Source organism: Nycticebus coucang, chromosome 7, assembly GCF_027406575.1.
Source record: "Nycticebus coucang isolate mNycCou1 chromosome 7, mNycCou1.pri, whole genome shotgun sequence".
NCBI lineage: Eukaryota > Metazoa > Chordata > Mammalia > Primates > Lorisidae > Nycticebus > Nycticebus coucang.
Window position 1 is genome coordinate 62316521 of NC_069786.1, and position 27001 is coordinate 62343521.

General features: G+C 36.9%; 1 protein-coding gene across 1 annotated transcript in view; it reads right to left on the bottom strand.

Moving 5' to 3' along the window:
• Positions 1-20723, bottom strand: part of LOC128590490 (sodium channel protein type 1 subunit alpha) — a 136196-nt gene extending 115473 nt beyond the window's left edge. Inside the window, exon 1 of the mRNA XM_053597810.1 lies at positions 20465-20723. The gene's annotated coding sequence lies outside the window, so the exon portion shown is untranslated. The remainder of the gene's footprint in view (positions 1-20464) is intronic.
• Between the last annotated feature and the right edge of the window lie 6278 nt (positions 20724-27001).

Consider the following 27001-nt stretch of genomic DNA (forward strand, 5'->3'; position numbering starts at 1 on the left):
TTATATATATTTGTAAATATGCCTCATTTTTTTCTTTAGTCCATAAGCACTTCAAGAGCAGCATTCATCTTTGCATTCTTTACTGACCATGCAAAGTGCTTTACCTATAACAGACACACAATAAATAGTTGCTGAATTAATTAGTAAACTAACATATATTTGGAATAGCAATACCATCTCTCAAGATGAGAGCTACAAAGTTCAATAGTTCATAATTTCACAGCTATGACAAACATCAAAAACTAACATCGAGAACATGTCACAACATTGAAAATTATATGGTGAAATTAATATGATTTACTGGCGGTCTCAATTTTATAATGACCATATAGTTTTCTTAATATTTAAACATCTGATATATATTAAGTAGCAATGGTTCTAATTCTGATTCATTCTTAAATAAATAAGACGAGAACACAATTTCGATAGAAATATTTATCTATTCTGCTTCTGATTAATAGTGGACGAGAGCTTGGCTAATTGATTTATTACAAATGTGCTGTGGCAATTTGGGAAAGATTAATTACTTCTATAACTATTGCTGGAGATACTACATATCAGCATGCAAAGGGAAAAATTTGGAATCTGTGCATAACAACATACAAAAATTAATTGAAAATTGACCAAAGGCCTGAGATGTAAACCTATGCAATTCTCAAAAATATGTTAGTAATTCTACATGGCTTTAGATGAAGAAATGACTTCATAGATATAACACCAATAGCACCAGTGATCAAAGAACAAGACTGATAAGTTTTACTTCATAAAAAAATTTGCACTTCAAAAGACAACATCAAGAAAATAAAGAGAACCCAAAGAATGGGGAAAATATTTGTGAGCCATAGATACAATAAGCGCTTGGATCCACCATATATAAGAACACTTACAAGTTAAGGATAAAAGGCACAAAATCTCAATTTTAAAATGGGCAGAGTATTTGAATAGACGATTTGTTCAAAGAAGATACATGAATAACTAATAAGCACATCAGAAGACACTGAGCATCATCAGCCATGAGGGAAATGTAAATCAAATCCCCGATGAAATAACACATCACACACACTATAATAGCTTTAATAAAAAGATAACAGCAAGTGTTGGCCGGGATGTAGAGAAACTGGAACCCTCATATACTGGTAGCAGAAATGTAAAAATGGTACAGCCATTTTAGAGAATGCTTCGGCAGTTTCTCACAGTTAAACAGATTTATTATATGACCCATTGATGGTGGCGCCTGTGGCTCAAGGGGGTAGGGCGCCGGCCCCATATGCTGGAGGTGGCGGGTTCAAGCCCAGCCCCGGCCAAAAACTGCAAAAATAAAATAAAATAAAATATATGACCCATTGATTTCACCCCTAGGTAGCTAACCAAGGTAAATGAAAGAACACGTTCACGTGAAGATTGATATGGGAACATTCAAAACAGCCTTACTCACAATAGCTAAAAACGGGAAACCACCCAAATGTCCCTTACCTGGTGAATAAAAAAAGTGACATTTTTCACACAACATAGTACTATTTGTCAATTAAAAGGAATGAAATACTGATACATGCTCGCACATGAAAGAACATAAAAATACTATGTCAACTGAAAGAAAAAAATCACAAAATATGACACAATGCATAATTTCATTCAAACACAATGTCCAGAAGAATTAAATGTATAGAGACAGAAAGTAAAATAGTGGTCGTCCAGGGCCAGGAGTGGTACTGGAGAATGACTACAAATGGGCAGTAGGTTTCTTTTCAGCTCCATGAAAATGTGCTAAAATGAGGTTGTAATGATGGTCGCACCACTCTGTAAATACACTCAAACGCACTGAAACATACAAGAAATTAATTCCACAATGATAATCATGTCAGCAATGATAATACCTTGATTGCTATTTTTTTGGCGAATCAGAATATGTTCATTTTTTATCCTTCATTACTCTAAAAGATTCAAGAAGTTGAGAATGTTATAGAAATATTATCAGCAGTTACAACATTTGATAAATATATTTTTTTAATAATTTTCTTTTTGCCTAAAGAGAAGAATAATTGTTCTTCTTAGAACGTTTATTAATTATCCTTGGTGTTATATTGGGCACTTTGATAGAGAGACATCTTTGTTCCGTAATTTAAGTTGGAATTTTGAATTGTATTCTCATCTAGTAGGAACACTACTGAATTTACAGTAAGAGATTAGTGCATATAAATAAGAATGTTGGTTTCCTTAAGATAAATAATGTTAAGGCTTGGAGATGGCATGCAATATGTTTAGGGTCTCAAAGAGGCGATGGATATGATCTTTTTCACATATTTGTAGTAATTTTGCCATATAATAAAAATATGTACCTGTATACAAGATTTATCATGCTTCACAGATATTGTATTTTTTGCAAATTATAATTTGTGGAAATCCGGTGCTGAACAAGTCTATTTGAACCATTTTTCAACGCATATTCTCACTTTGTTTCTCCGTCACATTTTTGTAGTTATTGAAATATTCTAATTTCTTTTATTATTATTATGTTGTTCATGGTGATCTGTGATTAGTGATTTTTAATGTTACTGTGTACTTGTTTAGGGGTGGCATGAACCACTCCCATAAGAGGGTGAATTTAATTGATAAATGTGCGTGTTTTGACTGCCCTGCTGGCTAGGCATTCCCTACCTCTCCCCCTTTACTCTGCCTTCTCTAATCCTCAAGACACAACAATATTGATATTAGACTAATTATAACCTTACAGTGGCCCCTAAATGTTAAAGTGAAAGAATGAGTTATACGTCTTTTACTTTAATTCAAAGGCCAGAAATGATTAAGTTTAATTACCAAGCCTCAGACAGGCCATAAGTTAGGCCTCCTGTGGCAAACGTTAGTCAAGCCGTGAATGCAAAGGAAAAGCTCTTGAAGGAAATTAAAAGTGCTATCCGGTGCTACAAAAGCAAAACAGGCTCATTGCTAAGAACAAGAAAGTTTGAGCAGTCTGAATAGAAGATCAAATCAGCCACAATATTCTCTTAAGCCAAAAGCCAATTGAGAGCAAGGCCCTGACTCTCTCCAGTGAAGGCTGAGAGAGGTGAGGAAGCTGCATCAGACAAGTTTGAAGCTAGCAGAGGCTGGTTCATGAGATGCAAGGAAAGAAACCATCTTCAGAACATAAAAGCGCTGATGAAGCAGCAAGTGCTGATGTAGAGGCTGCAGCAAGTTATCCAGAAGCTCTTGTTAAGATTGTTAAGGAAGTTGGCCACACCAATCAACAGATTTTTAATGTAGATGAAACAGCCATCTAGGACTTTCCTAGTTGGAGAAGAGTTAATGCCTGCCTTCAGAGAGCTTTAAGGACAGGCTGACTCTCTTGTTTGGTGCTGATGCAGCTGGTGAGTTCAAGCTTAAATTAGTGCACATTTACTATTTTGAAAATTCTAGGGTTCCTAAGAATTATGTTAAACTGGCTCAGCGCCTGTGGCTCAAGCGGCTAAGCCACCAGCCACATATAGCTGAGCTGGCGGGTTCGAATCCAGTCCGGGCCGCCAAACAACAATGACGGCTGCAACCAAAAAATAGCTGGGCATTGTGGCGGGCATTGTCCCAGCTACTTGGGAGGCTGAGGCAAGAGAATCGCTGAAGCCCAGGAGTTGGAGGTTGCTGTGAACTGTAATGCCACAGTACTCTACCCAGGGCCACAGCTTGAGGCTCTGTCTCAAAAAAAAATAAAGGAATTATGTTAAACCTACTCTGCCTGTGCTCCATAATGGCAAACTAAGCCTGGATGACATATCTGTTTAAATCAGTGGTTCTCAACTTTCCTAATGCCGCTGCCCTACAGTTCCTGTTGGTCGCGACCCACAGGTTGAGACCACTAGTATAAAGCATGGTTAATTTTAAGCACATTGTTGAGAACTACTGCTCAGAAAATAATTCCTTTCAAAATATTACTGCTTATTGACAATGTACCTAGTTACCCAAGAACTTTGATGGAGACTGTTTAATACTGATTAATACTGTTTTCATGCCTGCTAACACAACATCCATTTTGCAGTCCATGAATAAAAGAGATTTTGGGCTGGGCCTGATGGCTCACACCTGTAATCCTAGTACTCTAGAAGGCTGAGGCAGGTGGATTGCTTGAGCTCAGGAGTTCAGGAACAGCCTGAGAAAGAGTGAGACCCCATCTCTATTAAAAAATAGAAAAAAAAAAACGAATTAGGCTTTGTGGCAGGTACCTGCAGTCTCAGGGACTCAGGGAGGCTGAGGCCCAGAATCGCTTGAGTCCAGGAGTTTGAGGTTGATATGATATATAACGCCATAGCCACTCTAGTCTAGGGCAACAGAATGAGACTGCAAATAAATAAATAAATAAATAAATAAATAAAGATTTTGATTCTTAAATATTGGTTAAAGAGAAACATTGTGTAAGTCTATAGTTTGTATAGTATGGTGATTCCTCTGATGAATCTGAAAAAAAGTGAATTGGAAACATCCTGAAAGGCTACACCATTGTAAGATGCTATTAAGAACATTTATAATTCATGGGTGGAGGTCAAAATATCAGCATCAACAGGATTTTGGAAGAAGTTGATTGCAACTCTCATGCATGACTTTGAGGAGTTGAAGATCTCAGTAGAAGAAATCAGTGCAGGTATGGTGAAAATATAGCAAGAGAAGATGAATTAGAAGTGGAGACTGAAGATGTAACTGAACTGTTGCAATCTCATGATAAAGATTTTACTGAGGAAAAATTGCCTCTTATGAATGAGCAAAGAAAGTGGTTTCTTGAAATGCAATCTACTCCTGGGGAAGATGCTGCAGACATTGTTGGAATGACAAAAAAGAATTTAGAAAACAAACTTATTTGACAAGGCAGTGGCAGGGTCTGAAAGGACTGACTCCAATTATGAAAGAAGTTTTATGTGGGTAAAATGCTATTGCTCCCAGCATCACAGGCTACAGAGAAATCTTTGATGAAAGTAAAAATCATTCAATGTGTCAAACTTTATTGTATTACTTTAAGAAATTGCCTTGTGCTATATATCTCTTCCATTTGGCTGTTTCAAGTTAGGATGTTCCCTTAAAATAAACTGGAAGATAAGTAAATTTTTTCCTAATTGTGGAAGCTGTTCCAGTAATTATTGAACTGGAAGAGGGGAACCCCTGATTTATAGCTGGTCAGTCAGAACTACTAGAGGCCTGGGACTTGTAATTGATGTCAGAAATAGTAGTCTTGTGGAACTTAGCCATTAACTTGTGGGGTCTGAGGATAACTCCTGGTTAGCCGTGAATAAAATGGAATTGTAGGACACTCAACTGGTACCACAGAATTGGTTGTTGTGGGGAATAAAAACACACACACACACATTCAAGGTCAGAAGTGGTGTTATAAAGAAAACAGTAACTGGCTTAATTTTTATTGGGAATCTAAGTAGTTATCTTGGCACTTAGTATTATATGTAGCAAGAGCTTAATAAATAACTTTCTAAATGAGGGCATAATAAGTAAAAAATAAATAATTGGGAAAATTATTTATTTATTTTTATTATTATATTTTTTTTGAGACAGAGTCTCACTATGTGGCCCTTGGTATCGTGCCGTGGTGTCACAGCTTACAGCAACTTCAAACTCTTGGACTCAAACGATTCTCTTGCATCAGGCTCCTGAGTAGCTGGGACTACAAGCGCCCACCATAGCACTCGGCTAGGAAAATTATTTCTTGACCTGTTTTATTCTAAGACCCCAATAACTATGTCTATTACTACAATAGCTAAATGAATGTTAGTGATTCAGATGTTTCCTCTTAGTTCTCTTTGCTTTTCTGAGACAGTCTTGCTCTGTCACCCAGGCTAGAGTGCAGTGGCCTCATCACAGCTCATTGCAACTTTGAATTCCTGGGCTGAAGTGATCTTCCTACCTCAGCCTCCTGAGTAGCTGGCATCACAGGCACATGCCACCGCACCTAAATATTTTTCAATTTTTTTGTAGAGACGGGATCTCACTCTTGTTCAGGTTTGTCTCAAACTTCTGGCCTCAAATGATCTTCCTGCCTCAGCCTGCCGGAGTGCTAGGATTACAGGCATGAGCCACTGTGCCCGGCCTCATCTGTCTAATAAAATGAGCAACCGGTATATAGCCTAGTCATAAGTATATAAAATGATAGGTTTGCTGTAATTTTAAATAATTTCACAAAGCACTATGTAATATTAAATTTTATTTGCAAACTAGTGAACCATTACATTGGGTAGGAAGTTTTGGCTTTAAAACAGTTTGACAAAGTCCAAAGGAGGAGAAGGTTTCAGGCTTGGTTTCCTTGGTGGCTCACCAGTTTCGCCAAAGACCCACCCTTTGTTCACGTCCCTGTTCTGCCGTTCTCAGTGAGGTGCTGGCAAGACGGCTGCAGCGACAAAAGGATATAACATCTAAAAAGGCAGAACTCAGGGGAAAAATGACCATCTTTTCTTGTATAGAAAATGAGTTTTTCAGAGAGAAAAAGAGTTTTTCAAGAAGCCTGTGACAGAATTCCCTCAAATTTAATAGTCAGTTCAAAGCCATAAGTCCAGCTCTGAACCAATCATTGGTTAAAGGCAGCAAGATCACCCCTAAACATACCAGCCCATCCTGAAAATGGAGAGAGAGCTCTTTTCTCTGAGCCTTGGAAGTGCTTGGGAGATGGCGTCTGCACGGAATTCTAGTTCTGCTATGAAGATAGAAGGTAAGACCTGTTTGTTATTACTCTATTTTACTACCATAAATAGGAGAAGAAATCAAATTGTCCCAGGTTATTTCAAGTGACACTGAAAATAATAGCACTTTCAAAGTTCTGAAATTGCAGAGTATCTTCTGCAAATTAGATGTATGGACACCAAGGTTATTACTAAAAATACATGAATTATCTACTTTAAGATAAAATAATACTTAACATAGTTTTTAACTCCATAATATTACTGTGGTTTGAGACTTAATGCTATTCTTGGATCTCATGGAGGATATTAATGAATCTCCTAGATGACAGCAAACTTGTGACTACAGATGTTTGAAGATGTGTGAGAACTTCAAAACTGTTACTAATTTCTTACCTCCCTTCGCAATCCTGTATTATTCAATATGCTCATGAAAGACAGATTTGAATGGACATTCTAAATCCCTTAAAAACTTTGTATGGAAAGTCTAAGAGTTATGCTGTTGGAAAGTAGTAGAACAATTGGAATCAGATAATGCAGTGGTTTTCAGATAACCATCTACTATTTATATAAATTATTTGTTTCTCTTTCTGAAAGTAGGAAGATACTTGGGAATGTTAACAGACTAGCCCCAAATTGTACACTTTGAACAAATGATGAGCCAAGGGGAGTGTGAATGAATGCTGTGAGCCAAGCCCTGTCTCTGGTCTCTACTCCCAGCGAGGACCAGGACCAGGAAGGAGAAGCGGAAGTCAGCCCTGCCCGCGAATCGTGTCCTTCAGATTGAAGTGTTAGGCGACTGTGTCTCCTTGTGTGTGTGCTACACGGAGTTTTTTGGGCTTTTCCCCATCAAGAAAAGTCTACGCTTTGAGCTCTATTTATACAACAAATGATCTTATGACTATTGATAGAAATGTAAAATGCTTGGCAGTTTTAACTTGTTAAGTTTATCTCTAAAGTAATGATCCAACTAAGAAAAAAACAAACAGAATTTCCATGGCTATTGAAATAATTAAATAAATTTAGATCATTATGGTGAAGTATCATGAAGCCGTTAAACTATATTTTCAAGTTATTTCTGATAGTATGAATAAACATTTAAAATGAAATATTGATACAAAATTGATGACACCATAGGAATTTCATTATTGAAACAAAAAGAAAAATAGTACAGAGCAAAATATGAAAATAATAAATGCAATATCATTGTCATTGTGGGACAATTACATAGATTGTGAGATCATGAGGATTATTTTCTTTTTTACGCTTTTCTAAATATTCTAATTTTTCCATACTGATATTAACATATTCTATCACTAATTACAGGTATACATGGATAACTTTTTAAAAATTGCTTATGCAAAACCAAATTAAGCTTCAAAATTATAAAAAGGAGAGTTAAGCAAATATCTCAGACATGGCATTAAGTCATAACAGTTAACAATAGTATTTCACAAAAATATACATTCAGAATTCATTTGAAAAGTCGTGCTTAATCATAGTTTATGAGTTTGTATGACAGAAGTTTATAATTTGCATAAGAAATAAAAGAATTATTATTACAATATTTACAAAAACATTCCATAAAACATAAAATTGTCAAGTATTAAAGGTTACTCTAAAATGTTTTTGTTTTGTTTCGCTTTCCTTTAACAACATCCATTAAGAGAGAGAACTTTTGTACCCAAAGTTAGAGTTGGCAATAGCCATGGTGCTCTGTCACCTCAGACAATGTGCTGTGGCTGCAGCTTATTGCAAAGAAGGCATAGCAGAGGGAGCTCCAAATCAGCACCATCAAATGCAATGGGTTCCATGGTCAAAGACCACACGAGGCACAGGCAACAGCAGCACAAGGGAAATGATTCATACCTGGGGGAAGAAGAGCTCATGGATTTTCAAGCAGAAAAAGAAACAGAAGAAAAGGGGCTTAGAGAAAGAAACACCTTCAGATGTTCACAGAAATGCAGTCAGTTCTGCAGGACTGTTGGTAGGGTGGATAAGCCATCAGGTAACAGACAGACATAGGACAGCTTAGGAAAGCCAGCCAAACTGAAGAGTTGGGCTTTTGCCCCAGGACATAACTTGTTTCAAACAGTAGAGATTTCACATACATGTTAGAAAGGTTGCTGGTGGCAGTATGGAGGTCAGAATCTATTTGAAAGGAGCAGATGGAGGGAGATTTGGAAAAGACCAACAGAAATTTTTTACATTGGTTCAGTGAGAAAAGATCAAGTCTACACAGTTTTATAATCCTCAGATTGAACTTCTAACAATTTTTACTTTTAATAGATCTTGCCGAACTAAACTGATGATATGTATAGCTTATAGATTACAGTATTAATAAACTTATTGACTATAGAATGTGACAAGTATTTTCTTGATCCTGTGTAACTTTAAGGGATTCAATCACCTGCACATAATAATCTCAACTACTGTATGTCTACAAGGCAACATGCATAAGTGAACTGTAGAATCTGACGGATTACCAAATTCATCCATGTCATATTATAAACTTTTGGTCTCAGGATTCCTTTGTATTATTAATTTTGGAGGAAACCAAAAAAATTTTGTTTATGTAGGTTAAATCTATTCCCATTTACCACATTAAAAGTTAGAGAAATCAGGAAAATATTAATCAATAAATTTATAAAATATAATTACATGCCACATGTAAATGAAATAAAGTTCAGGTGAAAATAACCATATTTCTAAAGGAAAAATACTTAACGAGATGAATGGCATTATTTTATAGATTTAATCTGGCTTAACGTCCAGGTTCTTAAATCTGATTCTGCTTTCATTCTGTTATAAATTATGTTTAGATGAAAAATAGGAAAAAAAAATCTGGCCTCACACAGATAGGTAGCTGAAATATTGTCATACTCTTTTCACCTAATTGTGAATACTCTTCTTTGATAGTATGCCAAAACTTGACTAGTAAAATTTGAAACCATACCAACGAATTCGCTGCACTCTACTACACCAAATCCCTTGGTCTATCTTGCACTTTGAGCGAATTTATTATCCATGAATGATTTTGTACCATTATGCGTGGCCTATTTATAAAATATTGGCTGGATGACTTGTAGAGATTTTCAAAATGTTGAAATATTTCCACATTCATCTGTTAATATCACCACTAATCACATGAGAAGTTTTAAGTTTTGAGAGTCTGTTGAGCTCGTGGCAGCAGATGCAGGCAGTTCTCGAGTTCCAAGCATCCAACTTCTAACTTACATACAACTGGCACTTACAAAAGCAGAGGCAAGTTACAAATATCCAACTGACACATGACTTGCACTTACAAACAGTGGCTCTGTGGGTAATAGGTAAATGTCCCTGCTCCAACTTGTAAACAAATCTATCTTAAGAATAAACCTACAGAATCTATCTCATGTGTTACCTGGGCACTGCCTGTAAAAAATTTCCAAAATTTTAATTTTCCCCTGAAAGATCAAATTTTGTCATTGCCAACAAATATTGTCAGTTATTTTTCTTGAAAAGACAGTCTTATGTTGTTCATTTTTTTTTTTTTTTTTTTTGTAGAGACAGAGTCTCACTCTATGGCCCTCTGTAGAGTGCTGTGGCCTCACACAGCTCACAGCAACCTCCAACTCCTGGGCTTAAGCGATTCTCTTGCCTCAGCCTCCCGAGCAGCTGGGACTACAGGCGCTTATGTTGTTCATTTTGAAAAATTGTCTGCTCCATATCTAAGTCTGAATAATTGCGATTTATCTATTTGTCATTCTTACAAGTAAAAATAGTGTTTCATGGAAATGTATTAGGTGGCTAGTTTAGCCTGTAACTCAAATAATTACTCAAGTGCTTTTTCTTATGACGATCATCATCCTACTTGATCTGTGGCAAATGTTCTTTATGTATGCCTTCCATTTCAGAACATAGAATATTAAAAGTATATGTATTGCAGGGCACAGGTGAAATCAAATCAATGTTTACTGCTTCATCAAAGTCATTTCTTTAGTGGAACTGGCTTTAATTTTATTTATTTATTACAGATTAAAACAAGTATTTAAAAAGTAACTACTTATTTTGATTGGAAGTGAAGAAGCAATACTGGTACAGGTTGGTGTTACTATCTTAGGAAGTGTTAAGACCAGGAGTGTTCATTTTTCATATGTGCAAATATCAATACAGTGAAAGGGTAAAGGATGTTTTTGCATCATTATGAAAATAGTTTTGGCCTTATGGAATCCCTAAAATAATTTTCCTCCTTATGGACTCAAGGGGATGCAAGGGGGAGGTGGTCTGTGGACAACAGTTTGAAAATAACTGCTAGAATCACATTAATAATTTTTTTTAGATTACATTCTAATGCATCAAAGACTATAAACATTCTGTGAACATGACTAAAGCATTTTCATGTAACTAACTGAGTGGAGGGAGGGTTAGAAATGAACAGAGTATGGAAAAACAGAGGGTAAACAAGATGCCTAGGAATGAAAAAAATTAGAATAAGGGAGAGTAAGATAAGATTTGGCCCCAAAGAAGAGACAGCAGTGATTCAGGGCTTTGTTTTCCATAGAGAGTTTCATGAAGATTATGCCCCTATTTTCCTTCTCTTTTTTTACTGATTTCTTTTTTTCTTTTCTTCTCTCTCTTTTTTTTTTTTCTTTGAGGCAGAGTCTCTCTTTCTTACCCTCCGTAGAGTGCTGTGGTGTCGCAGGTTACAGTAACCACAAACTCTTGGGCTCAAGTGATTCTTTTGCCTCAGCCTCCCAAGTAGCTGGGACTACAGGTGCCCCCCACAACACCTGGCTATTTTTAGAGATGGGATCTCTCTCTGGCTCAGGCTGGTCTCAAACCCATGAGCTCCAGCAATCCACCCACCTCGGCCTCCCAGAGTGCTAGGATCACAGATGTGAGCCACCTCACCTGGCCTTTTTTTTTTTACTGATTTCTAATTAGCTGTTTCTTAAATTTGTTTAAACTAGCTTTTTAGAATTTCTTCCAAAGGCACTCTTCTCTTCATTCATAAAAGTTGATCTACATGCGTAACACTTAAATACCTTAAATATTGGTGCACAATCCCCTGGTCTCTTCAAATTACCCGAAACCTGAAATGCCAAGGCCCAGGTTGTACTGCAATTAAGGTATTCCTGACCTGAAACCAGTTTGCTATCTCTTTGGATTTGTACCAACACACCGACATACATAGCCCAAAATACCACTTGCCTATTTTAATGGCATATCACATTCCAGGGTAATATCAAAACTGCTGTTGGGTAGCATTTGTCAAGTCTCAAAGTAACTCTCTCCAGGATTTTGAAATCCATTGAATTTCTTAGATTGAAATATTTATGTGATAGAATTCTTTTAGTTTTTCCTCTTCTATGAATATATAATTGGAAACCTTGAAATCTAGTTTCTTTTCTTTATTCAATTTTTCCTTAATTTTTATATTAACATTTGCTTAAAGTAATCTGGCTATTGTTAACTAAGATATGTCTTTAATAACCTATTCTTCAGATAGATTTCTCTCCCTAGCCCTTCAATACATTTCACATCTCCGGATGGAACGTATCCTTTTCATTACCCTCATTGCTCCACTCTGCCACGTCTGGCTGAATCATATATATGGCTCATTCCACTTGATAATCTTATAACTTGATTTTGCCAATTTGATGAGGCTGGTTCTAAGTAGTTTAAAAATTATGTACATACTGTGTTTATATTTACAGGTATTTTTTATTTGTCTATATTTTAGTGTTATTAATTTTTCAATGTGAGGTCAATCTTTACTTTAACAACCCTTTCCAAATAGGAGCTTCTCAATCAATATAAGATAAATTTCCTAAAATGTTTCTGAGTTCTACAGGGAGAAATTAGGTCGCCAAATAACACAATTTTCAAAAGACCATCTATTTGCTATTTCAAGTCTAAATGTAGATTAGACCCCTTCTGAAAGCCATTGTATTGTTACAAATATTGAAAATTCCTTACTTTTATTACAGAAGTTTTGTGACCCAGTTTTATTAATATTCCAGGAGATAAGATATTTAAACATTAAACTGTTTCCTTCATAATTTTATACTGAGTTTGCTATTTTGGTTAGAGATACAGTGAATATCTTTACACAAAATAGATCTACCAAATGTATTTATTTATTTATTTTTTGGTTTTATATACAATTTGAAATATTTTCATTGAACTGGTTAACATAGCCTTCATGGCATTTTCTTAGTTCAGACATTTATATTCTGCATTTAGTAAATTTCACCTGTACCCTTCTAAGATGCACTGTAGGTGTGGTCCCTTCAATTATCCTCCCTCCAGCCAGCCTCGTCCCTCCCTTTCCCTCCCTTGCCCCTTTCCCTAATTCTATGTGATAGAAAACTAAAAGAATTCTATCACATAGTAGGGTTGAGTACATTGGATACTTTTTCTTCCATTCTTGAGATACTTTGCTAAGAAGAATATGTTCCAACTCCATCCATGTAAACGTGAAAGAGGTAAAGTCTCCTTCTTTATTTAAAGCTGCATAATATTCCATGGTGTACATATACCACAATTTATTAATCCATTCATGGATCAACGGGCACTTGGGCTTCTTCCATGACTTAGCAATTATGAATTGGGCTGCAATAAACATTCTGGTACAAATATCTTTGTTATAATGTAATTTTTGGTATTTTGGATATATACCTAGTAGAGGAATTATAGGATCAAATGGCAGGTCTATTTTTAGATCTCTAAGTATTCTCCAAACATCTTTCCAAAAGAATCGTATTAGTTTGCGTTCTCACCAGCTGTGTAGAAGTGTTCCCTTTTATCCACATCCATGTCAACATCTCTGGTTTTGGGATTTTGTGATATGGGCTAAGATATTTGCAGTTTATGTCTCAGACAAAGGTTTAATAACAAGAGAACTCAAACATATTAGCAAGAAAAGAACAAGTGATCCCATCTCAGGGTGGGCAAGGGACTTGAAGAGAAACTTCTCTGAAGGAGACAGGTGCACGGCCAACAGACACATGAAAAAATGCTCATCATCCTTAATCATCAGAGAAATGCAAATCAAAACTACTTTGAGATATCATCTAACTCCAAATTCCATTTGAAAAATAATGTACTCTAATTTTTATTCTTTTTTTAAAGCAACATGTTTATTTTGGATTTTATTTTCTAAAACCTGTCAAAATTTTTGAAAAAAATAAAATACTGATTAATAAGGATAATTCTGTATAGAAGTATAAAAGTTATTCTATCTTTACTATTTTATACTTTCTTTTTTGCCTTATATAGTGGACATATATTTTGTTGTAAAAAATTATATTTAATATTATATTTTTTTAAAAAGAAAACTTACAGAGAAGAAAATAGAAATCACGATCCCATAAATCATGGATAATCATTATATTCTTTTCGATTTTTTTCATAATTGGGGCCATACTTGATGTATATGTTTGCATGGTACTTTTTTCTATATTCCAAGCAATTTTTCATAGAATTAAATATTCCTTGAAACATTATGCTTAATGGAATTATGATATCTCATTATTTGCATAGATCACAATTTATTTAACCACCCTACTGACATTATGCACATAAACTCTCTTTTTAATTTTGTTTGGTTGGAATTACTCTTCCCAAATGAGGAATAGCGTGGTGGGACTGTCAGTCAAAGGTTCCAGTTTACACTTAAAAAATCAGATTAATACCCAAATTTGGCCAATCAGATGGTCACTTTCCAGTATTTTAGTGTTAAATATGAATGTCAAGAAAATAAAAAGCCTGAAAGCAGTTGAATTGATTCATCCAAGGAGATAACAGCGCCTTACGAAAACCACCAAAAAGTCTAACATCTAGGCTACCTGCTCTCAGAGCTTTCCTTGCTCCTGTCATTTTTCCAGTCTAGATTTTAGCTACCCATGAACTTTGTGAACTATAATGTCCTTCCACAACATTACTTTTATACTTAAATTAACCTGGCTCAGTTGCTAACTTTGAAATTGATTGTTTTATTTATAAAGTCTCCATGAATTCCTAATTTCTTATATCCCTTTTAATCACTTTTTTTCATTGAAACAAATAACAACCTTAATTCTTACCACATGTCACGAATATAAACATGACATTATAGGAACACCAGAGTAATCAATGTCACTGTCATTTTGCTTCTGCCCACATTGTTGTTCATCATGTCTCTTCTGACACAAAAGTACAAACCTACACAGACAATTCCTTATTATACAATGGGACTAGGCTATGAACAATGAAAAATCATTATCAATATAACACCACCACCACCAATTTTTTTTTTTTTAATTTTTTTTTGTAGAGACAGAGTCTCACTTTATGGCCCTCAGTAGAGTGCCGTGGCCTCACACAGCTCACAGCAACCTCTAAATCCTGGGCTTAAGCGATTCTCTTGCCTCATCCTCCCGAGTAGCTGGGACTACAGGCGCCCGCCACAACGCCCGGCTATACCACCACCAATTTCATCAATGACAAAACATGATGTCAATTTAATCTTCTTTGCTTATTAGTTTGGTAATCATAAGTGTAACCAATGACAATGTCATGGGCTGAATTTTATCTTGCACAAAACCTCTATATTGAAGTACTAGCCCCTGGTAACTCAGAATATAACTGCACTTGGGAATAGAGCCTTTGATGAAGCAGTTACGTTAAATGACGCCTTTAGAGTGGGCCCCAATTCACCCTGACTGGCGTTAGGTTCTTAGAATTTGGACACAAAAACAGACACTGGGGATAAACATGTACAGAAGACCAGGTGAGGGCATAGTAAGAAGGCAGACATCAGTAAGCCATGGAGAGGGGCCTCAAAGAAACCAAACTTGCCGATTCCTTGATCTTGGACTTCAATCCTCCAGAACTATTAGAAATAAATCACTGTTGCTTAAACCACCTGGTCTGTGGTACTGTATCATGGCAACCCAATACAACAGCCAGCACTATTGGAATGGGACACCTCTATCTTAAGTTCAACAGTTTCCCAGTGGTGTTTATGAAACAAACGCAGACTAGCAACGTATTAAGAACACAAACAATGTTTGTACAACTTCGAAAGAGCATGTGCAGTAGAGATGTTTCTTACAGGTAAGTTGTAATCTTTCTACAGAAATATTAGCTCATAAGGAAATGCACATCACAATCTTCTTAAATGTTCAGTAGAGTCACTAATATGCTTTTAATAATAAGAAAAATACTGTCATAAAGTTAAGTCAAAAGAGTGTTTAAAGGTTAAGAGTAGTATTTGGGTAACTTTCTTATACTTTACTAAGTTAAATGGATTCTCAAGAAGGGAGAATCTAATTGAAACTTTATTTAAAAATACGTCCTTAGAACACAATGAAAGAAATAATTGATGCTAAAATCATAGATATATGGCCAAAAAATGAATAAGATAATTCAATGGGGAAAGAATAGTCTTTTCAACAAACGGTATTGGACAAATAGAAACAAGCAAAATAATGAACAGAGACCCCTACCTTATATTGTATACCAAAAGTTGACTCAAGATGGATCATAGAACTAAATGTAAGAGTTAAAAATTAACTGGAAAAAAATGGGAGCAAATTTTTATGACCTCAGGATAGTCAAGAACTTCTTTTTATTTATTTATTTATTTATTTATTTATTGTTGGGAATTCATTGAGGGTACAATAAGCCGGGTTACACTGATTGCATTTGTTAGGTAAAGTCCCTCTTGCAATCGTGTCTTGCCCCCAGAAGGTGTGTTGTATATGACACCAAAACCAAAAATCGCAAAGCAAAAATTTAAAGTAAAAGATTAGGGGAGTTAACACTCACAGGATTCCATCTTTAAAGTCTCTTCCTGGTCTGCACCTCATCAATGTGGTCCTTTCAGGGCAAAAGTCCTTAGATGCAAGAAAGACTGCCTGGGTAACTCAGAATGTTTCTCACAAAGATTTTGTGTCAATTAAATAAATATTCTTATTCTAACAGAATATTTTTTTATTTAGTTGTGTCTTTTTCAACATTTTTTTAGTCGACTTTGCCGCATTCTAGGAACTATAGCCTTTTTTAGAGAACTATATAAATTTTTTTTTGCAAAAAATAACTGATTTAAGTCTTTTTCAATCTAGTAACATCAGCATTAAGTACGAGTCTTATATTAACTTGACATAGCTGTTTGATTTTTTTTAAATAAAGTCCAGGTGTAATTAGAACCCTAAGCCCAGTCTCTTTGACTCCACTGATATGAATGGGCACCTGCCCCACTTCTCTCTGTTTCTCCTTGCAGGATCACTCACAATGTCTGTGCCACCCCTGATACTTTTACGGCACTCTGCCCTCTGGGACCTGTGTACCTTCTCTCTTCCTTGTATTTATGGGGATGGCTCATTCCATCCCTCACCTCATTCAGATCTTTGCTTAAAAATCACTTTCTCCACCTCCATAACATTAGCTTCTCTTTGCATGTCCCTCTTCCCTCACTATCTCCTTATCCTGCATTATTTTTATTTAGAAACTTAAATTTACCGATACTTCTTTACACATTGATAAGTCTATGTCTAACTCTATCACTAGACTGAAAGCACCGTGTAGGCAGGAATTTGGTTTTATTCACCATATTTCAGCACCTAGAATGGGATGCCTCTATAGTTATAAGCAGGTACATTTTTTTAAATGAACAATTGGAGCAGATTTATGCAATCATCCTAAATCAAATTATTTTTGAAATTTTGGCATGTAAGGAAGTAAATGAATTAGAGCTGGTGTGTACAGATTGCACCCGACCTGATTCCTCACCATCATGGCTAAGCTGTAGACCTACATCACAGAGATAGTAAGAAGTGGTCGAGAGCACGGATGCTGCAGCCAGGTTCAAGTGTAGGCTCTGCTACTCACCTGACTGTAGAATCAGGCAAGTTAATTTAACCTTATTGTGCTTTAATTTCCTCCTATGTAAAATTAACAATAGTATCTACCCCATAAAATTAAATAACACTTGTAACATACTGCTTAGAATAGTGGCTGGCACAGAGTAAATGCTGTAAGTCTTTTTGTTAAGTAAAATAATAAATGGGGATCTAGAAACCCAGACAAAAGAAAAAGTAGGAAAAGCGAAATTTAGAGCAGTTCAGTAAAGTTCGGTGAAATTTGGCATAATTTTACTTTTTCCAATCGCGATTTAGATTACCCCAGTTTAGGGTAGGGTGGAGAAGATTCTGAATTGAGCTGTGAGACATGCTTAGTTGACTAATTGGAATGTGAAAGGGATGTACCTGCCAGAGCCCAGCCCCATAACCCTGAGAGTGACCAACACAGGACTTTCCAACACTGATCCTTCTCTCAATCCTATCCTTCCCTGCGGTCTCTTTCTCTTTCCTCCTCCTTCTAAGGTAGCCGTGCTCTAGACAACTGCAGGGAGGAAGTGATAGGTTCACCCTCTCCAACTAGCCAGGAAGAAAATAATGCCTCTGTGAGTTCTCAAGCTAAATTTTGGAGGGATGCTTTGGTGTGTCAAGTTCATACCAACATAAGCCCCTCAGAAATGCCTGCCTGTGGTGGCCTAGAGACCACAGCAAGCAAGCCCCAGATTTTCCCTTCTGGGTCAGCACTTTCCAGAAAAGCTGCAATGCCTATTGTGTCTTCCCTCTCTGAATCTCTGGATTCCCTGATAGCACCCTTTAAATAGGAGCTAGAATGTTTCTTATTGAATTCTGCTGTGAGATTCCTGGGTCTTCATCCCCTGTGTTGGTGGTGATCTCCAGTCTGTCTGCTTGCCCCTGGTATCTCTGGTTGGTAAGGCAGGAGCCTGGCTGGGATCCCTAATGCCTTTGTGAATACTGTGTACTTAATTAGGCCTCTAATTGTGCTCCTGACAAGAGATGGAGAAACCCTCTCTGCCATGTCTAAAGAGTAATTGCCATTAAAGAAATGAGTCTCCAGATAGCAAATTTCTCAGCCAGAGGTGGCCATATAAATGGAGTCTATTAATATTGACAGCCAAATCCAACATGTTATTTTTAACAGGATGAGCCCTCCTGATGCACTGGCCTACCAAATAGATGTTTGAAAACAAAACAAAAACAGACAAGCAATATGAAGGAGGAAGGGAAAAAAGCCACACAGATGAGGTGCAGTGAGTTTAATGAAAACTAATTCCATGGCAGGGTTTTATGTGCTATAACCAGCCACTTGTGCTCTATTCTAGTGGTTTATAACGTTACCTCATCCTCTCCACGAAATTGTTTTCCCGTAAATCTTTGTGGCCATCCATTCCTGTCTACACATTATGTTCCTAAAATAGACACCATCTAAAAATCTCTTCAAGGAGCTTGGTGGAGGAAGGCCTAGATTGCAACACTCCTAGAAGAGAGCTGCAATGCTTAATAGCAGTTACAAAAGCAACAACCAGAGAAGAGTTTTAAAAGAGTTTTTCACCACACTTGCTGTACTTCTGCAATGCACAGCAGAAGGAAAGCAAAGTGTCCGTCGCCCAGTGAACGAGCGGAAGCTCCGAGTTGCATCACACTGGGGTGCCAGGTATTGCAGCAAATAGGGAGGGAAGCTGCCCACTGCTCTGGGCGAGGGAAACTAAAGCAGCAATCCCCAAGCTCAGCAGGGAATTTTCCCATTTCTTAGGCAACATGCTCTTGGGATAATATAAAGTGCTTTTTGAAGGAATATGTTCTGTTACTAGACTAGTGCATCAGAACTACCCTGCAAACCCGCAAATTCATAGAAAATAGCCACATTTTATAGGTGCGATAGCAACAGCATTGGGCAATTTCCAAGTTTGCTATTGCACTTCAGAAATAGTTAGTCACATGCACGTACAGCCTGAGACATACCCTGCCTGGACTTAATTGTTTCACTGGACATGTGAAAAGCACTTTCCCAACACTCTAAACCAGTCCGTTAAAAAGCCGTGACCAGTAAGTAACCAAGAGGAACAAAAAGAAATAGGAGAAGTAAACGCAGCAAGGGGGTCGGATCTTTAAAGACATACCTCAAACAGGTAGGAGAAAGGGAATTCATAATAACAAAGATGTTTGAAAAAGCCTCATGTCCACCCAGAAATGTTTCTTGTTCTGTTTGGAAAAGCAAGACGGTTCACACTGGGGACTAAGCAGCCTCTGCAGTATCATTGCTGATTTGATCATGACCTCTGTCTAATTAAAAGTAAGTCAATCTTTCCTGTTTGGCATTGCATGGAAAAGGGGACTCCTTATCACCTCCCTCAAGTTCCTTTGTGAGTGTGATTCAATAAGAGTTTGGGGGGAAAGTCATTGTCCCCTCTGCACCCTCGGCATGAAGTGTTTCTTCTCCAAAGCCCAGCGTCTGCCTGAGGAAGCCGAACGCCCTGCAATGCCAGTCCTGGGCAGCAGCCGGGCTGCCTTCTTCCCTTCTGTAGAGTTAAAACTGAGATCCAGTTTTTGCTCTATCCTTAAGAACAATATGACCTTTATTCACAGCCAGCTAGTCCACTTCCAAAGCGCCAGTGCAGGAGGGGGCTTCAAAGGGATCAAAAGGAGACCTTGAATAGGACAGAGGCAAGGAAAGGCAAGAACTGGCCAGATGCCAAGCTATTTCAGGCCAAAGAATCCCATCTTGTATCAAAATGCTGAACTGCAGAACAAACCTGATTTCAGTTCATGGAAGGATGAGAGAGGAGGGGAGAGGGGCGGGGGAGGGGAAGAGAAGAGAGAGAGAAAGGGGACAGCTGGTCCGAATACACGTACAAAAAACGTACTTCCTGCTCTGCCCAAATTGAATTTCCAAGGGATCTTTTCCCAAGAGATTAAAAGGAATGAATATGGTTAAAATGCCAGTGAAGCAGCTAGATGGCTTACCTGATTAAAGGGAAAATCACCCATCTGCAGTGAGGAACAGCATCTCCCAGAGACAAGCTGTGAACAGTGTGCCTTCAGTTGCAATTGTTCAGATGCCTTCTTTCAAAGGGTGACCAAGTATTTACAAAGGCTGCAGTCTTACCGGGGGAGCAGAACACACACACACAAGCACACACAAACGCACACATACACACATGCCCCAGAGACCTCTGCAGTATCCTCTCGGCTTCATCCTCGCCTCACTCTATGGTACCTAATACAAATCAGCAAATAGCTTGTTTAGAAAAAAAAAAAAAGTCAAGACATCATCTTACATTCCATCGCCATCTAGTGGCCAAATATTAAATATTTTCTCACAATCCGGATAGGTGTGTTCTCAACCTCTTTTCTCACACAGCCTCCTTTCTCTCCTTTTCTTTGACTCCCTCACTGTGGCTTCTTCTTGTTTCTCTCTCATTGCCTATTGTTCTATGGTATCCTACACCTAACGGCTCAGAGATGAAAATCTTTAAAGACTCAACATAGCTATTTTCAAGTAGTATGTAAAAAAACTTCGGAGTTGGAATTTTTTTTTTGGTATGAAAATATTACTTTATTCCTATAATGAATCATAATTACCTATGTGGAGATTAGTTATCTGCAGTGAATATCTCATCTTTGTTGTTTTCTCATTGCCACCTAACACACTTATTGATAACTATAATTGCATGTATTTTACCATTTATTAAATGACATTGCTTTCAATATTTAATTTTTCTCTTCTTTCCTATAAGATGGTGAGATAGATGCCTTAATATTATTATAATTATTCCCATTGTATGCCATTGAGAATACTGAGGCTTTCTGAGCCATACTGGAGATTTATTCAAGGCTGCATAACTTACAAAATGATAAAACCAGGGTTGTTGGTTCCAAGAACCCAAAGAACAATCTGTTGTTCTTTGCAACATACCTTAAAAGTCCACCTTTATTTTCTTGTTCTAGAATCACAGGAATGTAACTTATATACCAATGTTTACTAAACATTTACTAGCCCCTAATTGTAGACTCATTAGTCCACACCAAAAATCAATCTTTTCATCTATTAAAGAAAAAAATTGAATAAGATAAGTTCCTGCTCCATACCAAATACTCTATACTTTTATAAAAGCCAATCAGAGTAGCATGGATGGACTGATTTGGAGTTACTCACTGTAATTTCAAATGATGTTGGGAAATGATTTTTCTCAGTCTCTGAGAGAGTCAGGGCAATGCTGAAATAAGCTAAAGAGTTGCTTGACCAATAATTGTAAATAATTACCAGGATTTTAAAGATTAAAAAAAGAGGTGGGGTGCGGTGGCTCATACCTGTAATCCTAGCCCTCTGGGAGGCCAAGGCAGCAAGATTGCTTGAGCTCAGGAGTTTGAGACCAGCCTGAGCAAGAGCGAGAGCCTGTTTCTACTGAAAATAGAAAAAAATAATACGAATAATGACACAAATGTAGTCTAGCAATGGGGAGGGGGTAGAATGGAGGGAGATTGGCTGGAGGAAGGAGGGCATTTAGCAGGATCTCACCTAATGTGCACAATATGAAAGTGTTTAACACACCCCCTGGGTGAAGGAGCTGAACTACAATCGAACCTTACCTTATAATTGAAAACAATGTAACCTAAAAATTTGTACCCTCCTATTAATTTGAAAATAAAAAATAAAAAACTAGTCGGGCATTGTGGCAGGCAACTGTTGTCCTAAGTACTCAACAGGCTGAGGCAAGAGGATTGCCAAGCCCATGAGTTTGAAGTTGCTGTCAGCTGTGACGAGGTCGTGGCATTCTACCCAGGGCAATAGGGTGAGACTCTGTATGAATAAATAAATAAATTAATTAATTAATAGGCAGTATTTTTTTTAAATGTAAGACTAACATATACCATACGAATAGTATTTCGGGTTTAGATGTATAGGCATTCAAAATAACAACACTGTTAGCCACACGCTTTAATGCGTAATTGGTGTAATTTGTCTGCCCTTAACAGTTTCCCAGCAGCTCTCCTTCTCTGATGCCTAAAGCTGAATCAACTCTCCTGCTACAGAGGCCCTGAGAAGGGTCGGGTATTTGTGCAGCTGACCCTAGACAAATGCCACATGTGATTCTGGCAGCTATGAGGTCAGCCTGCCCTTCCCATTCAGAGTCAGGACCAGGTGGGCCAGAAGGCCAAGATAAAAGTCATGCAGATGTGGAGGAGAAAGTGGTGAAAAGAAACAGAAGCAGAAACTCTCTGAGATCTCAATGACTTTTCTTTCTCTGGTTCCAGTCCTTACCCAGAGACGTTTTTGATTTGAAGTTCCACATTTAACCTAAATAAACTCCATTTTTGGTTAATCAAACTTAGCTTCTGTTACTCTGTGAAGTCTAAACCAGTTCAGTTGCTTCAAAGGAGCTGCAAATACCCCATCTATCAAGTACTGTTTATATTCTGGGTGCCTGACAAATTTTTTATACTTCTTCAAACACCTGCTATATGTCAGACATTTTTCCAGGTATGTATGTTAGTTACATCAATGAACAAACGAGGTCAAAATCCTCCCTTTGTGGTGTTTACATTGATCTGTCAGTCAAATGGAAATATGCTGAAAACAGCCAGCATGCCCACCATCCTTCCTTCCACCTCCATGTCTTCATTCACAACTTTCACTTCTGACAGTTCTTTCACCCATCTAATACGTGGAAAATTCTACCAATGCTTAAAATGTCTAGATCAAAAATTCCCTCTCAATTCTAGGTCAAATATTCTTTCTTCTCTAATGTCTTTCCGATTTTCTCGGTAGGCAGAATATTTTTTTTCTTTTGTTAATTATGGAAAATTTTTATGTTTCATTTCATGGAATAGGGTCATTTGCTGAAATTAAAAGTATTGAGCATGAAAGAATAAATGGCTATTTTCATACAGACTCTGAAAAAGAGCCAACAAGTCCCCACCATGGCTCAGTGCATATTGTTAGCAGATTGCTATTCTCGACACTGACATCTCATTCATCAGAGCTGAAGCATTGATAACTTTAAATATTTCTCATTTAATTCCTGGAATAAACACAAAATATGAGATTTTCATAAAATCAGTGCAGTCTATACTTAAAACATATTTATTTTTGAAAGCTGAGAAAAGATAAATTAAAATGAAGCTACATCTGCACTAACTTATATTGCTATTGCACTTTAGCATGTGCTAAGAGTTAATGAATATATTATATTTGGTTCCCAGAAAAAACTCCCTATGAAGTCACCTCTGTGTTTTCTTTGCCTTTATGTGGTAGATTGTTTTATTGAGAGACGAACTTGTCTCTTTTTTTATTGTTCTATTTCCAGTTTCAAAAAATGAAAAGCCAATGTCTTGCCTCTTTCCCCACTCTTCAATTCAGCCATTCCAGCAAGGCACTCTATGATGTTGTGTCAGAGTTGGGGAGAATGTACTCTCCATTTCCATTTGAAAACATGGGCCAACTACATTGGCTAATGGGGCTGTGCTGTGCCTTTTCTATGAGAAAGTTTCTAACAAGGCAAAGAGAATGAAAGCATAAGATGTCCTTTAGTCTTTGTATGTCTCTCTCTGTCCTGATAATTTGGTTGTTACTTTGTTAAAGTGTGTTTGTTGCATTATTCCGTGCCAAAGCATAAAAGGGAATATTGCAGTGAGACATTACCTCTGTTAATACAACTGGGCATTAAAGAGAGTGAGTGAAGTCACTCATGTGGAAAAAACTGTGCCAGATGTTTTTGTCCATCTTAGTAAGACACATAGGAGAGTCTTAAAAGAATCTTGAAAGAGTTCAAGGAGAAAGTCACCTCAATGTCAGAAGGGCAAAGAATGATTCATATTTCATAATATTCATACTCAAAATATTATTCAATATTTTCTTGCTTGGAAAATTAAGGTGTTATTAAAACATTCTTTCAGATATTCATCTCTTGGGGTTCTGCATCTTTTATTCAGTTTCCTTATAAAGAGAATTTGTTAATTAACTTTAGGCCTGGCAAAGACAAGGAAGTTGTTCTTGATTTGTGGCCAAAAATTTCTCAAAGTAATGGCCAAATCATGACGTTTTGAATTCTTGAGGCCCTTGCTCAGAGTTATGTGACATGAGCTGAGCCCTCCACTCCCTGAAAGGGAAGTGATCAGACCGTAGTAGCTGGAGATGAACTTGGGTACCTTGAGGTGGTGTCCCAGAGGAGACAGCAGTAATGACACAAAAGACAAGATATCTGGGTAGGAACAGACCTTCCCATGGAATGATGACTCCAACATAGATAACAAATGCCAGAGGTAGTATTGGAACCCAGACCTCCTGATCCACAGAACCACTGTATCATCATTACCTGAATCCTAATCCTGGCCTTTTAACCTCGTAATTGGAAAACTCAGTTACAGCATAGCACTGATGTGATCCCATAGTAAATAGAATTTACTACTTTAAGTCTTTGCTTTGGTACATGTGAATTTCCTGGTATTTTTTTTATGTAAATGTAGTTTTTTGCAAAGATTTACCAATTTCTTACTCTCGCCCAAACATTTACTGACCCTATGTTTTTAAAAGCCACTCTTTCAGAAATAGAAACCATTTCCCAGCAGAAAATAATGAACTCATATATTTTTAAGTTAATCTGTCCTTTTTAAAATGAGCCAGAAATGAATGCATTTACCTATTAGATAAATAAATCCAGACACTGCATGGAAAGAATTATCTTTTAGGACAAAAGACACCCAGATTTTCAGCAACTTTAAATTTACCCATCTTAATAGCAAAATTGACCAATTGCTTTCATAACATTTTATGGACACTAAAGAGGACATTTGAATGTGTTGTAAAGTCCATGCAACTCACAAATGAGAAAAACTCAATCAGTTATTTTTTCAAACATGACAAAAATGTATGAGGGCTCCCCTCATTCCTTGCAACTGGAACTCAACAGTCAAAGCTGCTGTAGGCTTGCAATTGTGGGTTCATAGATTACCATTTTTAAAATCACTTATTATAAACCTAAAAAATTGAAACCTTTTTTTTACAGGTTTGATTCTAAAGTATCTATATGATCAGTGTTTTTTTGTGAGCACCCACAGAACTATTTAAAGTTATATAAAATTTATCTTAAAATTACTCTCATTCTCTCCATTCTCTCTCTCTCTCTTTTTCTGATAGTGGAGGAGCAAGACTAGTACTTACTTGTCTTTCCTTACCACAATGCAGTAATTTAAAGTGGAGAGAAAGGAGGGAGGCTATGTGATTATGATGGAAATCACCAGATCCCCCAACTAGTCTTCCACACCCTCCCTGCTATTCTGTCCAAAGCACAGAAGTCTGGAATTTTATGATAAGTCCATGGATGATCATTTCCAAGGATATAGTTACTCTTTGTTGGAAGATTCACTGCAATTTCCTTTCAATTACATAGGCAGCCGTTGGTGTTAGAGATGAAAATAATGGTATTCTCAAACAAAATGGTTTTTATGGATACAATACTATATGTCAACCTGTTCTCTCAAAGGGAAATTAAATATATGGATGTAAAGCATCTAATGAGGTCAGCATCATAATACAGGTTTAAAATGTGCATTAAATTGTAAAATCAGTTTGCATCACTTTAAATACTATCATTGTTCCTTCATTATACCACCAATATTTTAAGACATTTCAGTGCTCTGTATACATCTTCAATTCTTTGTTATTTGGAGGTCTGGTTTATTTTAACCTGTTTTTTTATTTTCTTCAGCTAGTATGTAAGAGTACATTATCAATATTTACTGAAGATGACACAAAAATGTCATTTTTCATAATGATAAACTCTTTGCCTTTTCCTGAACATGTCCAACGCCATCACACCTTCACTGCTCTGCTCCCTTCATTTCTTCTGCTTGGAGGAACTGCCCGTCTTGAGTCACCTGTTCCCCAGTTCTCCATCTTTGTACCTCTCCACTATCTAACCCTGCCCAATAATCACTTTGAGATCAAGAACTCTGGCTTATTTCTTCTGTGGTTGTTTTTCAAACTTAACTCAGTGTCTGCCATTGAACTAAGTTAGTTTCTGAAGATGAACTGATAACATCTATTATTGATGAGTAAAAATTCCAGAATGGAATTTCAACAATATCCAGAAGTAGGATAAAATAACTTGGTAAACCTCATAAAAAAAGAATGTCAATGGACATAAATTATTATTCTGCTTTATAAATGTTCTTTTCTGATCATTAAGGAATTGTATAACTGGAAAATTCTCAGAGATTACCCAGACCAGGACTCTTATTTTGAATAAGAGGAAACTGATGCCCAGAGAGGTGACGTGACTCCTCCAAGGTCACATAGATAGTTTTGTACCACAAAAAAGTCCATTCAAGTCTTTCCATAGTTTAACTGCAAAGGAAATTAATATTGAATAGGTGCATCAGCACATAAGAAGCAAAATGGAAATGAGTGAAGTATTTCTAGATATGCCACAATTGATTTTCACTCGTGTTTTGTCAGAGAGATGGATGTGATAAGGGTGTGACTACAGTTACTGTTTAAGA